The sequence below is a fragment of the Rhinoraja longicauda genome, chromosome 27 (assembly GCF_053455715.1).
Source record: "Rhinoraja longicauda isolate Sanriku21f chromosome 27, sRhiLon1.1, whole genome shotgun sequence".
NCBI classification, from domain to species: domain Eukaryota; kingdom Metazoa; phylum Chordata; class Chondrichthyes; order Rajiformes; family Arhynchobatidae; genus Rhinoraja; species Rhinoraja longicauda.
Window position 1 is genome coordinate 32,517,768 of NC_135979.1, and position 14,275 is coordinate 32,532,042.

At 47.7% G+C, this 14,275-nt stretch overlaps 1 protein-coding gene across 5 annotated transcripts in view; it reads right to left on the minus strand.

Moving 5' to 3' along the window:
* LOC144606735 (angiopoietin-2-like) overlaps nucleotides 1–14,275 on the minus strand; it is a 270,755-nt gene that overhangs the window by 231,252 nt on the left and 25,228 nt on the right. For 4 of the 5 annotated variants that reach the window (XM_078423068.1, XM_078423071.1, XM_078423067.1 and 1 more), the window contains exon 2: nucleotides 3,200–3,323. The gene's annotated coding sequence lies outside the window, so the exon portion shown is untranslated. Of the gene's footprint in view, nucleotides 1–3,199; nucleotides 3,324–14,275 lie in introns of those variants that run through there. The other variant, XM_078423069.1, reaches the window with a different exon arrangement.

Sequence of the window (14,275 nt, forward strand, 5' to 3'; positions counted from 1 at the left end):
CTTCCTGGACCGCCCAGCCGCGGGTATGGTTTCAACAGGCCGAGCGAGGCGCAGTTTTATCTTCGCGGGGTCATGACTGACGAGACCCGTTATTATTACGTGGTTGGCGCGGCGGTCGGCAAGGTTCACCGCCTATAAGCCTGGGACCAGCGGTCAGGCTAAAGATTTCTAGTGGATACAGGGGCCGAAGTCAGCGTTGTGCCCCCATCCGGGATGGACACGTGTGCAGGCAAGTGGGGGCCCTCATTGACCACCACTAATGGCAGCCCCATACGGTGGTATGGCGTCCGCAACATTACCCTGATTTTTGGCGTTTGCCACTTTTCCTGGACATTTACCGTGGTGGCCTCTTGCCTTTTTCAGCCGCCAGCCTAGCCCGGCAGAGTGTAAGTACAGCACATTCGACTGAGAGCTGCTCGCCTTACACCTGGCGGTTAGGCATTTTCGGTATTTCTTGGAGGGCCAAGACATCATTGCCTTTACCGACCATAAGCCCCTTACTTTCGCTTTCGGTAAGGTTGTGGATCCCTGGTCTGCTCGGAAGCAGCGCCAACTCACGGCAATCTCGGAGTTTACCGCAGACATCCGCCATATCGCCGGAAAAGTAACCTGGTCACGGACGCCTTGTCCCGCCCGGTGGTGGTAGCCGCTCTCCACATGGCCCCGGGAATTGATTATATTCGGCTTTGGCGGCAGCGCAGCTGGCGGACGAGGAGATGAAGGCATACCGAACTGCCATCACGGGTCTGGTGCTCGAGGACGTTCCTTTGGGTCCCGCCGGTATCACTGTCCTGTGTGACACCTCCACAGGGCAGCCGCGGCCTGTTGTTCCGGTGGCCTGGCCCCATCGGGTTTTCGACGCCATTCACGGTTTGGCCCACCCATCTATTCGGGTGACGGTGGCGTCGGTTGCTGCCAAATCCGTGTGGCACGGGTCGCGGAAGCAGGTCGGTCATTGGGCCCGGACGTGCATTGCATGTCAAACATCAAAGGTTCAGCGGCACATCCGGGCGCCAGTTCAAGACTTTGCAGTGCCTCGCCGGCGTTTCGACCATATTCACGTGGATATGGTGGGACCGCTGCCTCCGTCCCGTGGCATCTTACATCTAGTTACGGTGGTGGACCGCTTCACGCGGTGGCCAGAGGCCATCCCACTCATTGACACCTCGGCCTTGTCCTGTGCACGTGCCCTGGTGGCCTATTGGATTGCCCGTTTCGAGGTACCACTGAACATCTCGTCCGACTGGGGTGCCCAGTTCATGTCAGAACTGCGGTCCGCAATGGCTGGCCTGTTGGGGACTCAGCTCCAGCACTCGACGGCTTACCACCCCCAGTCCAATAGGTTGGTGGAACGTTTCCACCGCCGTCTTAAGGCGGCTTTAAAGGCTCGCCTCACCAGTCCCAGCTGGATGAACGAGTTGCTGTGGGTCCTGTTGGGGATCCACACCGCCCCTAAGGAAGACTTGCAATCTTCATCGGCGGAATTGGTTTACAGCTTTCCCCTCACCGTGCCCGGGGAATTTATTCCAACCACGGGCGGCCCCCAGGAGTCACCGTCCTTCATGTTGGTCCGTCTGCGGGAGAGGATCGGCGCCCTGTCCCAACGTCTCGGCATGGGGTCACTCCACCATATGTGCCTCCGGCTCTCGCCAACAGCTCGTATGTTTTCCTTCGGCGCGATGCACATAGGTCGCCCTTGCATTGCCCGTATGAAGGTCCTTTTCGGGTGCAGCGACATGGGCCCACGACTTTTGTATTGGACATGGGTGGTCAGCAGAAGACGGTATTGGTGGCTCGCTTGAAACCAGCCCAATTGGACCTGAGCGAGCTAGTACGGGAGGCCCAGCCTCACCGTCGGTGGCACCCGCCATCTCGGGTCTAACCTAATTTGTCCTTACAGGGCAGGCACCTTTTGTGGGGGGACGTGCGTACCAGGTCCGGCCGCCTCGTTCAGCTGCCCGTCCGTTTTTGCTCCTCTGGTTCAGGGAGGGGGGGGTTATGTAGCGGCCCCTGGTGGTGAGCCACATAACCTTCGGCTCGTCAGAGGTCACGAGGTGCCCCGGGGAGGTATGGGTAGTGGCGCGGGCAGCAGATAAAAGAGTGAGTGAAGAGAGAGTAAATGGTGCAAGTAAAGTGGTGTCGGATAAACTTGGTCTGCTGCCTCGTTCTTGGACGGACAACTCCGTGTGCACTACACCATCCCTAGCCAACAAATGGCCTACCAGGGAAGCACCCTGTCTGAAGTCATCTGCTGCCGGCCCAGATTTGTCCTGGTCTTTTCTTGCTACCAGGTTCACCTCCCCACCCCACTGCCCTCACCTCACTACAATCAATCTGAAGAAAAGTCCTGACCCAAAACGTCACCTATCCGCTTTCTCCAGCGATGCTTCCTGACCCGCTGAGTTACTCCAGCATTTTGTGTCTATCTTTGATATAAACCAGCATCTCTAGTTCCATTTTATTACATAGAGAATTTCAAGCATTTTCATTCTCTGAGTGAAGAAAATTTGCCTTATTTTAGTTTTCAATGGCTTAACTCTGAGAAGTTGGTTCTGGATTCCTCCACCAGGAGATACATCTTCCTTGCCAACCACTGTGAGAATTTTGTAATGTTCAATGAAATTGCCACTTATTTCTCCAAACTCTAGAGACACAGGTCCAATCTGCTCAATCTTTCTTTATTTGACAAACCCACCATCCCTGAAACAAATCTTTCGTAACTTTTCTACATTCCCTCAAGGACAAAATATCCTTTTTGAGGTAAGGAAACCCAAACTATAAAAAAACAAACAAGAGTAGTTTGACTAAGAGCCTACTTAATATCACTGGACACGTTTACTCCTGTACTCAAATCCTCTTGTGACAAGGGCCAACATGACATTTACAAACACTCTGCTTTTCTGTTCTGTGCAAGTTTACATTTTTCCACCTTACATTCCATCGGCCATGTTCTTGCCGACTCACCCAACTTGTCAGCAACAATATTACTCTGAAGCCTCTTTGCATCCTCCACCTACACACACTCCCACCTGTTTTAAGTATCATCAGCAATTTCGGAAATATGATATTTTGCACCATTAGATTTAAGGATATTTAATTATACAAAATAATCCACCCCCACTGTCTGCAATACTGCACTGAGGATCCGACGCACCAAGCCTGCACGTTGAAGTTACTGTAATGAGTTGAATTTCCATACCTGACTACCAGAGTATCACAATCACACCATGTAGTCAATGACTTGAGTACATTGGCCAGCTTCACATCTGTTTCACTCCATCCTCATGGTTGATGTCATGTCACAGGATATGTAGGTTGCCAGGCTAGTGAAAAAAGACATGGAATAAGGAGCAGGACAATATAAAGCGCTCTGACTTATTTTAGATTCTTCTCAGGCGACGTACATGCACAGAATGATATGCACATGATCAAATATACTACACAGTGATGTCATGCTTACATATTCTAGAACAATTAGTCTTTTGTGCACGACAATTTTAGCTACAGTTGGGATTTCATGCAATCCCTTTAATTGCTTGCAGGAGCTGACACGAAATGAGAGATTCGATCTTGTGTATGTAATGCTGATGATGACTACTGGTTCTTCTCAAAACATCTAGCTCCAGAAGTCCACCATGTGAATGCAATTTATTAAGGCATACAGCATAGAAACAGGCACTTTAGTCCAATTTGCACATGTCGACCAAAATGCCCCATCTACATTAGTTCCACCTGCCTGTGTTTGACCCATATCCCGTGTACAAGTCCAAATATCTTTTAAATGTTGTTAGAGTACCTGCCTCAACTACTTCCTCCGGCAGCACGTTCAATACACCCACCACCCTCTGTGTGAAAAAATTACCCCTCAGGTTCCTATTACTTTATGCCCCTGTTACCTTAAACCTTTGCCCCCTGGTTCTTCCCCTGATTCCTCTACTATGGGTAAAAGACCCAAAGCATCTGCCCAATCTATTCAGTTCATGGTCTTGTACACCTCTCTTAGATCCCTCTCATTGTCCTGCGCTCCAAGGAATAAAATCCTAGCAAGGCCAACCTCCCTTAGAACAAGGATAGAACAGTACAGGAAAGGGCCCTTCACCCACAATGTTTGAGTTGAACATGATGCCGTGTGAAACTGATCTCATCTGCCTGTACATGATCCATTTCTCTCTATTCCTCGTATTTCCATGTCCCTATCTAAAAGCCTCTTAAACACCACTATCGTATCTGCCTCCACTGGTAATGCATTCCAGGCCTCCACCAATCTCTGTGTAAAAATCTTGCCCCACACATCTCCATTAAATGTTCTCACTCTCACCTTAGAGTTATGCTCTCTCGTATTGGACATTTCAAAAGACAATAGTCAATAGACAATAGGTGTAGGAGTAGACCATTCGGCCCTTCGAGCCAGCACCGCCATTCACTGTGATCATGGCTGATCATTCTCAATCAGTACCCCGTTCCTGCTTTCTCCCCATATCCCCTGACTCCACTATCTTTAAGAGCTCTATCTAACTCTCTCTTGAAAGCATCCAGAGAATTGGCCTCCACTGCCTTCTGAGGCAGAGAATTCCACAGCTTCACAACTCTCTGAGTGAAAAGGTTCTTCCTCATCTCCGTTCTTAAATGGCCTACCCCTTATTCTCAAACTGTGGCCCCTGGTTCGGGACTCCCACAACATCGGGAACATGTTTCCTGCCTCTAGCGTGTCCAATCCCTTAATGATCTTATATGTTTCAATAAGATCCCCTCTCATCCAAAATTCCAGAGTATACAAGCCCAGTCGCTCCAGTCTTTCAATGTACAACAGTCCCAACATTCCGGGAATTAACCTCGTGAACCTACGCTGCACTCCCTCAATAGCAAGAATGTCCTTCCTCAAGTTTGGCGACCAAAACTGCACACAATACTCCAAATGCGGTCTCACTAGGGCCCTGTACAACTGCAGAAGGACCTCTTTGCTCCTATACTCAACTCCCCTTGTTATGAAGGCCAACATTCCGTTGGCTTTCTTCACTGCCTGCTGTACCTGCATGCTTCCGTTCAGTGACTAATGCACTAGGACACCCAGATCTCATTGTACTTCCCCTTTTCCTAATTTGACACCATTCAGATAATAATCTGCCTTCCTATTCTTACCACCAAAGTGGATAACCTCACATTTATCCACATTAAACTGCATCTGCCATGCATCCGCCCACTCACACAACCTGTCCAAGTCACCCTGCAACCTCATAGCATCCTCCTCACAGTTCACACTGCCACCCAGTTTTGTATCATCTGCAAATTTGCTAATGTTACTTTTATTCCCTTCATCCAAGTCATTTCCTGCAACAACAAAAAATGTTTTTGGCTGTCTACCCTATCTATGCCTCTCATAATTTGATATACTTCTATCAATACTCCCCTCAACTTCTGACGTTCCAGATAAAATAATCCAAGTTTATCCAAACTCTCCTTGTTGCTGAAAATCTCTAAACCAGGTAGCATTCTGGTAAACCTCCTCTGCACCTTCTCCAAAGCCTCCACGTCCTTCCTGTCATGGGATGGCCAGAACTGCACCCAATACCTCAAACACGGCCTAACATAAATCTTATAGACTTCCTGACTCATACTGAATCCCCGTAGCATTGAAAGCAGGCATAACATCTTTCTTCTTAACCACCCTATCTACCTGTGCTGCCACCTTCAGTGAGCTATGAACCTGGACTCCATAATCCCTCTGCACATCAATGCTGTTAATGGTCTTGTCATTAACTGTATACTCTCCCGTCACATTCAACCTCCCAAAGTGCATCACCTCACACTTACTCGGTCAAACTCCATCTGCCATTTCTCTGCCTATTTCTGTAGTGGTTCTATATCCCGCTGTATCTTCTTACAGCCTTCCTCACTGTCTGTAACTCCTCCAATTTTAGTGTCATCACCAAATTTACTCACCAACCCTACTACAAACTTACTCACAAACACAGGTAGCATAACATAGACACAAAATGCTGGAATAACCCAGCGGGACAGGCAGCATCTCTGGAGAGAAGGAATGGGTGATGTTTCAGGCCGAGACCTTTCTTCAGACTGGAGAAGGGTTTTGGCTTGAAACGTCACCTATTCCTTCCCTCCAGAGATGCTGCCTGTTCCGCTGAGTTACTCCAGCTTTTTGTGTCTATCCTCAGTTTAAACCAGCATCTGCAGTTCCTTCCTGCACATGTAACATAACTTGCCATACTGCTTAGGCCCTCAAGACTTTGTATATCTTTTTTGCACCCTTTCCAGCTTAACATCTTCCCTATAACAGGATGACCAAAACTGGATGTGTTTGATGGTACTGGGCCTTTATTCACTGGAGTTTAGAAGAATGGTGGGGACCTCATTGAAACATACAGAATAGTGAAAGGGTTAGATAGAGTAGATGTGGAGAGGAGGTTTCCATGAGTTGGAGAGTCCAGGGCTAGAAGTCACAGCCTTAGAATAAAAAGGACATTCTTCTAGAAAGGAGATGAGGAGGAATTTCTTTTGTCAGAGGGTGGTGAATCTGTGGGATTCTTTGCCACATGATTTAATGGCAGAGTAGACTTGATGGGCCGAATGGCCTAATTCTACTTATGATCTTATGATCTTTTGAAAACTGAACACAATACTCCAAATGTGACCTCATGCACCTGACCTTGTGCATCTGTAACATAACATCCCAACTTCTATATTCAGTACCCTGACTAATGAAGACCAATGTGCCAAAAGCCTTCTTGACCACCCTATCTATGTGTGACGCCACTTTCAAGGAACTATGTACGTGCACTCGTAGATCTCTGTGCTAGAGGATCTTACCTGGTCTACCAACACCATCACCACAGTAAAGAAGGCACAGCAGAGACTCCACTTCCTGAGGATCCTCAGGAAAACCAACCTGCAGGAGAAGCTCATGTTGTCCTTCTATCGCTGCTCCATCGAGAGTGTGCTGGCATACTGTATAACCACATGGTATGCCAGCTGCTCAGAAAAGGACAGGAAGGCCCTTCAGAGGGTCATCACGACGGCCCAGAAGATCATCGGCTGCTCACTGCCCTCCCTGGAGCACCTGTTCAGCCTACGCTGCCTCAGTAGAGCAGGCAAAATAATAAAAGATCCATCCCACCCCGGCCACCGTCTGTTTGTTCATCTGCCCTCTGGTCGACGTTTCAGGTCGATCAAATCCCGAACAAACAGACTTAAGAACAGTTTTTACCCCAGGGCCATACGAGAACTGAACACTACCTTTGCACTAGGCAACACCGTTAAAAAATCTTGTACTTAATATAATTGTATTTAATTGTATTTATGTATTTATTTGTTTTTGCATTTATTGCATATATGTTTGTACGCACCGTCAGGATTGGCTATTTTTTAATTTCGTTGTACTCGTTGCAATGACAATAAATGAATATTATTATTATTATTAGAGCCCTGCCGTTCACTGTGAAGGTCCTGTAATGCAGTGTACAGATGCTCCCCTCCTTATGATACTTCGACTTGCGATATTTCGACTTTTTGATGCTACAAACGGTCGGCAACGGCAGCGAGCCGCTGCCCGCTTCCAGCCACGTGATCAGGTGCATTAAATGCATTTCGACTTACGATATTTTCAGTTGCCTGCCCTCTGTGGCAATAGCAAAGAAGTCAAGTACAATGTGCATCTGATGCCATATAAAAAAACATAGCTCTTTCAAGCTGTTCATGAGGCATTTGATAAAACTGCATCGTGTTATTCAACTATATTTAAACATTTATGTACGTATTTTGCTGATCTCATGCGTGACCTTTATTTAATGTACTTGCAGAATGGGCTTTTTGTCTGGTTATGGGATTCTAGTTGAGAATTAAATGAGTTGTCACAAGGATTATTTTCATCAAAGGTTAAAGACGTAGGGGAATAAAAAGAGATTGCACACAAATTGTTATATAGTCATAGGCATTTAATTTCTTTAACATCAGGAAAGTTCAATTCGAGATACCATGGGTATTTTCAGCTAAATATGGCGGCGCTGCCATAGCAGCTGCGGCTTACCTGCGGTCCATTTGTCTTTGTGTTTTTGTTGTTTTTTTTGTCTTAATTGTAGTTGTGATGTGGTGTTTTTGTGTTTGTGTACTATGTGTGTATGCGGGGGGGAAGGGGGGGAGGGGGGGAACTGTAAAATTGTAAATAGGTGTCCCTTCCGAACGGAGACCCGACCTTTGTTTTCTGGGTGTTGTCTCCGTTCCTGCTGCGGCCTACCATCGGCCCAACGCCTGGAGCTGGCGGCCTCCAGGGCTCCGGTTCGCAGAGTCCGCAGACCGAACTAACCATCAGCGGAGCCAGCCGTCCTCGGAGGCTGCAGGAACGGCTGCGACTCGCCTTAGGCTCTGGCCGCGTGGATGCCGACATCGGGAGCTCCGGCAGCGGCAGCGTGTTCGCCCGCCCCGGGTCGCGGGGCTTGGGTCGCGGACATTTCACCATCCGGCGCGGCCTAAAATAGGGCGCGGGATATTTCTCTGCTGGGCGGGGGCTTCAATGTCGGGAGCCACGACCGCCCCGACGTGCAGCAACAGCGGCAGCAGCAGCGTGTTCGCCCGCCCCGGATCGGACTTATCATCGGCGGAGCCACAACAACCTGACCGCGGGAGAGGACAGCAGGAGAAGGGAAAATACATTGTGGCCTTCCATCACAGTGAGGAGAGGACTGGAGGAGACTCACTGTGTTGGATGTTTTCTTGATGGATGTTTCTTTTGTGTGTTTTGGGGGTTGTGTAATTTTAATGCCTATTTTGATGCTTTTGTTGTTGGGCTGTGGGTGACTGAATTTCGTCCAATTTGGATGACAATAAAGCTATCTTGAATCTTGAATCTTGAATAATGTATTTGCCTATCATGTAATGTGAGACAGTGATACAGCCGGCAGAGTTGCTGCTTCACAGGGCGGCACGGTGGCGCAGCGGCAGAGTTGCTGCCTTACAGTGCTGCAGCGCCAAAGACCCAGGTTCGATCCTGACTACGGGTGCTGTCTGTACGGAGTTTGTACTTTCTCCCCATGGCTGCATGGGTTTCCTCTGAGATCTTTGGTTACCTCCCACAATTTAAAGACGTACAGGTTTGAAGGTTAATTGGCTTGGGAAAAAGTGTAAATTGTCCCGAGTGTGTAGGGTTGCGTTAATATAATAATATTCATTTATTGTCATTGCAACGAATACAACGAAATTAAAAAATAGCCAATCCTGACGGTGCGTACAAACATATATGCAATAAATGCAAAAACAAATAAATACATAAATACAATTAAATACAATGTGCGGGGATCTCTGGTCGGCGCGGTCTCGGTGGGCCGAAGGGCCTGTTTCCGAGCTGTATCTCTAAACTAAACTAAACTAAACCCAGCTCCAGTCACCCAGATTCCATCTTGAACTAAGACTGTCGGCGTGGAGTTTGTGTGTTCTTGTGAGTGCACAGATTTCCTGAGGATGTTCCAGTTTCCTCCCACATCCCAAAGACTTGTTGGTCAGTAGGTTAATTAACCACTGTCGTTAACACCAGTGTGCAGGAGTGACACAATCTGCAGGAAGATGCAAGAATTGGAGCAAATAAAAGGGAACTAGGGGAGGATATTGGAATGGACTCAATGGCTCTCGATGGAGGACTATTAGGGAATAGGGATCATTGGGAAATGTGGTTGAATCTTTCAGACACCATTGAAAATATGAAATGCAATACTATATATTTGGGTCAGGCGCGTGTGTGGTGGTGCTGGCGATCTCAAGCTTGCCCCAGCAGCTCGGTCCTGGTCTTTGAAAGAGGAGGCTTCACCCTGAAGTTCACCCTCGCCTGGAACGTATGGTGCGTGTTCCTTCCTGACATCTCAGCTTTCGGCTTAAAGGGGCGATGCTGACAATCTCTGGATTATCCTGGTGTTCGGTCTTTGCCCGTTTGTGTGCGTGCGTGTGCGTGTGCGTGCTTGTGCATGCGTGCGCATGCGTGCATGTGAGTGCGTGTGCGCATGCATGCGTGTGCATGCGTGTGCGTGTGCGTGTCCGCAGTCCCTTATTTTCTGTAGATTGTAAGAGGTTCTGGCATCTCAGGCTTGCCCCAGCCACTCAGTCTTAGCCTCAGCTAGAGGCGCTGGCTGCTCAGGGCTTCTTTCCTGGTGGTCCAGTCTTGACTTCATAGTGGCGCTGGTGGTCTCGTGTTTGTCCCAGTGGCCTAGTCTTCCTCAAACCTGTAACAGGGGAATACAGCTAGCTAGATTTCATTGGGGGTAGGTTGACAAGGTTCAAGTGACCAACCCATGTGAAAACACACACCACCAGATTAATTGACAGCTTCTTTCCAGCTGTTATCAGGCAACTGAATCATCCGACCACAACCAGAGAGCAGTGCTAATCTACCTCTTTGTTGCCCCCCAGACTATCCTTTGCTGGCTTTACCTTGCACTAAACATTATTCCCTGATCATGTATTTATACACTGTTAATGGATTGATTGTAATCATGTATTGTCATTCTGCTGACTGGTTTGCATGCAACAAAAAAACTTTTCACTGTATCTTGGTACACGTGACAATAAACTAAGCTGAATTGTTAAGCAGTGATGCTGGGGATTGGCCTCTCCTGGCCTGTCAGCCAGTTAAAGTTAGGGGGTGCTGTCACAAAGTCCATAGCTTCCTGAAAGTGGCAACACAAGTAGACGGGGTGGTATAGAAGGTGTAACCACACATTTGCCTTCATCGGTCAGCGGACTGAATACCAATGTTAGCACCTCATGCTGCAGATGTATAAAACTAGTCGCCCCATTACAGGATGGATGTGATACTTTGGAGAAGATGCAAAGGAGGTTCACCAGAAAGATTTTCGATGAGGGAGCATTAGCTATAAGGAGATGTTGGACAAATTTACATAATTTTCTCTGAATTGTCAGAATCTGATAGAAATATATAAAATTATCAGGCATATATTGGCTAGATAGATTTTTCCTGGCGTGGAAATGTTAAATACGAGTGGACATAGGGTGAAGACGAGAGGGGATGTTTAAATCATGCGTGGTAGGCCGTATTTTGCAAAAAGAGTTCCAGTGCATGGAACCTGCTGTCTGGGGACGTGGCGACAGCAATTCCACTGGCAATGTTTATGATGCACAAAGATACATACAGGCAGGCAACGCAGGTTACATGGAACTTGTGCAAGCAGATGGGATTAGTTTACTTTGGCATTATGGTCAGCACAGACATCGTGGGCTGAAGGGCATGCTCCTGCATCCTGTTATGTTCCGTTTTATGCTCTAAGATGCTGTTCATGACCTGCCTCCTTGACCAGGTATTGTGGGGTGGCAGGGGCATTGGCTGCAAAGAGGCATTGTGTTGTAGCTAACAAGAACAGGGAGGTGAACGGAAGTTGTCCAGAGATGACATAGATTGACGGTGACACAAAAAGCTGGAGTAACTCAGCGGGTCAGGCAGCATCTCAGGAGAGAAGGAATGGGTGACGTTTCGGGTCGAGACCCTTCTTCAGACTGATGTCAGGGGGGGCGGGACAAAGAGAGGATGGAGTTGCAGACGGGAAGACAGTGGGAGAACTGGGCAGGGGGAGGTGAAAGAGAGGGACAGAGGAGCTATCTAAAGTTAGAGAAGTCAATGTTCATACCGCTGTGCTGTAAGCTGCCCAAGCAAAATATGAGGTGCTGTTCCTCCAATTTGCGGTGGGCCTCACTATGGCACTGGAGGAGGCCAATGACAGAAAGGTCAGACTGAGAGTGGGAGGGGGAGTTGAAGTGCTGAGCCACCGGGAGATCAGGTTGGTTAAGGCGGACTGAGCGAAGGTGTTGAGTGAAACGATTGCCGAGCCTGCGTTTAGTCTCGCCGATGTAGAGAAGGTGAAAGGAGCAACGATTAAAGGAGATGTGCAGAGGATAGTGAGTGGCTGGTACTGCAGGGCGTGGTGGTGGAGGAGGAGGCAAATCCAATAGTAGCATTTATGAGATGTTTGGATAGGCACACAGATATGCAGAAAATGGAGGGATATGGATTACAAGCAGGCAGATAAGAGTGGGTCTCGGCATCATGTTGTGGGCTGAAGGGCCTCTTCCTGTGCTGAACTGTTCCAGAATTTATACAAGGTTTCAAGGTCAGTTTATTGTGACCTGCACCAATTAAGGTACACTGAAACTCGAATTACCATACAGCCATACTAAAAAAAAGCAACAAGACACACAACTACATAAAGATTAACATAAACATCCACACAGCGGATTACCCACATTCCTCACTGTGATGGAAGGCAATAAAATCCAATCTGCTTCCACTTGTATTTCTATTTCACTGTTCCCAACTAAATGGCACCAGCCTTTAGAAAGGAAATGAGGAGGAATTTCTTCAGTCAGTGGGTGGTGAATCTCTGGAATTCATTGCCACAGGCAGCTGTGGAGGCCACATCCATGGAGGTGTATGGAGATGTCTGATCTTATTGTTTAGTTTAGAGGTACAGCGCGGAAATAGGTCCTTCGGTCCACGCCGACCAGCGAACCCTGCATATTAACACTATCCTACACACACTAGGGACAATTTTTACATTTACCAAGCCAATTAACCTACCTACCTGTACGTCTTTGGAGAGTAGGAGAAACTGAAGATCTCGGAGAAAACCCACGCAGGTCATGGGGAGAACGTACAAACTCTGTACAGACAGCACCTGCAGTCGGGATCAAACCCGGGTCTCCAGCGCTACATTTGCTGTAAGGCAGCAACTCTACCACTGCGCCACCATGCTGCATTGAGGTATATAAAATGGGAGGAATAGATCGGACAGATGCACAGAGTCTCTTGCCCAGAGTAGGTGAATCGAGGACCAAAGGACAGGTTTAAGGTGAAGGGGAAAAGATTTAATAGGAATCAGAGGGGTAACTTTTTCACACAAAGGGTGGTGGGTGTATGGAACAAGCTGCCAGAGGAGGTAGTTGAGGGTGGGACTTTCCCAACATTTAAGAAACAGTTAGACAGGTACATGGATTGGACAAGTCAATGGATATGTGAAGAGAAAAAGACTAGTTAAGACATCGGTAGTGGGGAAAATGCTAGAGTCAGTTATTAAAGATGTGATAGCATCACATTTGGAAAGTGGTGAAATCATCGGACAAATCATCGGACAAAGTCAGCATGGATTTATGAAAGGCAAATCATGCCTGACGAATCTTATAGAATTTTTCGAGGATGTAACTAGTAGAGTGGATAAGGGAGAACCAGTCGATGTGTTATAACTGGACTTTCAGAAGGCCTTCGACAAGGTCCCACATAGGAGATTGGGGTACAAACTTAAAGCACAAGGTATTGAGGGTTCAGTGTTGAGGTGGATAGAGAATTGGTTGACGGACAGGAAGCAAAGAGTAGGAATAAACGGGTCCTTTTCGGAATGGCAGGCAGTGACTAGTGGGGTACCGCAAGGCTCAGTGCTGGGACCCCAGTTATTTACAATATATATTAATGATTTGGACGAGGGAATTGAATGCAATATCTCTAAGTTAGCGGGTGACATGAAGCTGGATGGCAGTGTTAGCTGCGAGGAGGACGCTAGGAGGCTGCAGAGTGCCTTGGATAGATTAGGAGAGTGGGCAAATGCATGGCAGATGCAATATAATGTGGATAAATGTGAGGTTATCCACTTTGGTGGCAAGAACAGGAAAGCAGAGTATTACCTGAATGGTGGCCAATTAGGAAAAGGGGAGATGCAACGTGACCTGGGTGTCATGGTGCACCAGTCATTGAAAGCAAGCGTGCAGGTGCAGCAGGCAGTGAAGAAAGCGAATGGTATGTTAGCATTCATAGCAAGAGGATTTGAGTATAGGAGCAGGGAGGTTCTGCTGCAGTTGTACAGGGCCTTGGTGAGACCGCACCTGGAGTATTGTGTACAGTTTTGGTCTCCTAATCTGAAGAAAGACATTCTAGCCTTAGAGGGAGTACAGAGAAGGTTCACCAGATTGATCCCTGGGATGGCAGGACTTTCATATGAAGAAAGATTGGATAGACTAGGCTTATACTCGCTGGAATTTAGAAGACTGAGGGGGGATCTTATTGAAACATATAAAATTCTTAAGGGGTTGGAGAGGCTAGATGCGGGAAGATTGTTCCCGATGTTAGGGGAAGTCCAGAACCAGGGGTCACAGCTTAAGGATAAGGGGGAAGTCTTTTAGGACCGAGATGAGAAAACATTTCTTCACACAGAGAGTGGTGAGTCTGTGGAATTCTCTGCCACAGAAGGTAGTTGAGGCCAGTTCATTGGCTATATAA